Source organism: Triticum urartu, chromosome 5, assembly GCF_003073215.2.
Source record: "Triticum urartu cultivar G1812 chromosome 5, Tu2.1, whole genome shotgun sequence".
Classification (NCBI taxonomy): Eukaryota; Viridiplantae; Streptophyta; class Magnoliopsida; order Poales; family Poaceae; genus Triticum; species Triticum urartu.
In genome coordinates, this window is record NC_053026.1 from 333,433,998 (window position 1) to 333,435,489 (window position 1,492).

A 1,492-nucleotide genomic window follows, 5' to 3' on the forward strand; every position below is an offset into this window, starting at 1 on the left:
CCGCACCTAGGAGATCAGATCTCCTAGGCTGCGCACCACCCCCCCTTGGCCCTCCTATATATAGTGGGGGAGAGGAGGAATTTCATACCACAGCCCCTGGCGCCTCCCTCTCTCCCCGTTACGTCTCTCTCGCGTAGTATAGGCGAAGCCCTGCTACTGTGACGCCCTGCATCCACCACCACGCCGTCGTGCTGCTGGATCTTCATCAACCTCTCTTCCCCCCTTGCTGGATCAAGAAAGGAGGAGACGTCATCCGTTCCGTACGTGTGTTGAACGCGGAGGCATCGTCCGTTCGGTGCTAAGATCATCGGTGATTTGAATCACGTCGTGTTCGACTACATCATCCCCGTTCTTTGAACGCTTCCGCTCGCGATCTACAAGGTACGTAGATGCATCTAATCACTCGTTGCTAGATGAACTCATAGATGGATCTTGGTGAAATCGTAGGAAAATTTTTGTTTTCTGCAACGTTCCCCAACAAAACTGACCAAAGCGACGCGGTGCGCAAACTCCTCCGTAGCCGCCCTCAGCGCGGCGCAGGCGGAGCTGTCCTCTTCCCGGGGCGAGTAGCTTCTTCTTCAACAGAGGGTCGATGACACTGAGGCCGTCGCGCAGCGGAGTGAGGACGAGCTCCGTCAGCGGCGGGTTCTGGAGCATGTGCATGCCCCCATGTTTCAAATGCTCTGAGAGAGGGCCAACACAGCTTTGGGCTACGCCTGCGAGGCTGCCGCTAGGGAGCCGCACGAGGTCAACTACGCCAGCAACCTCCAATTTTTCACCGATGTGGTGACGCTTCTGGAGAACCGGTCCGAGAGGTCCCGTTGGCTTGTCGAAGAGAGGAGCCGGGCCTTGCTCGGGCGTGCCTTCTCCCACGTCTTCAGCCATCTACAGGACAGGGACCCCCACTTCGACTTCGACGCTGCCATCGCACCCGTGCCCATTGCCGTCCGGGGCGACCTGGCGCGGTGGGTGGAGGACAACGTGGACGCCCTCGTCAGGGCCTTTGCGTCTGATGATGACGGTGTGGTCGTGGGCGCCAATGAAGGCGACATTGTGGACGTGCCTGGCGCTGATGGAGATGCTGGCGGCGGTGGTGACAATGCCGATGACGCCAGTGATGCCTCCGAGGATGCCCAAGACGCGGTGAGTGATATGTCCGACTGACCGCGCGTCACTGCCGTTTAACCTGCACGAAGAAAGTTCGGGCTTGGCCCTGAAGGATGTAAGAGCATTTTGGGAGGGGAAGCCCCTCATGTAAAGGTTTTCAATTAGTACTCTGGTAAGCATAATGTTGTGTGTGAACGTAGCTGCTGGCCCGGTGATGGGTCAGCTGACTTGTGTACCTTACGACCCCGACGATTCCCAAGCGGGCCTGCGGGGGCCGCTGCACCTCGGGTGTCTTCTGATTAACTTGTCGGATTTCGGGTTCCGGAAGACCCTTGAGGTTCGAACACTGGGGTGCACGTGGAGATCTCTCCCCTACCGATCTACG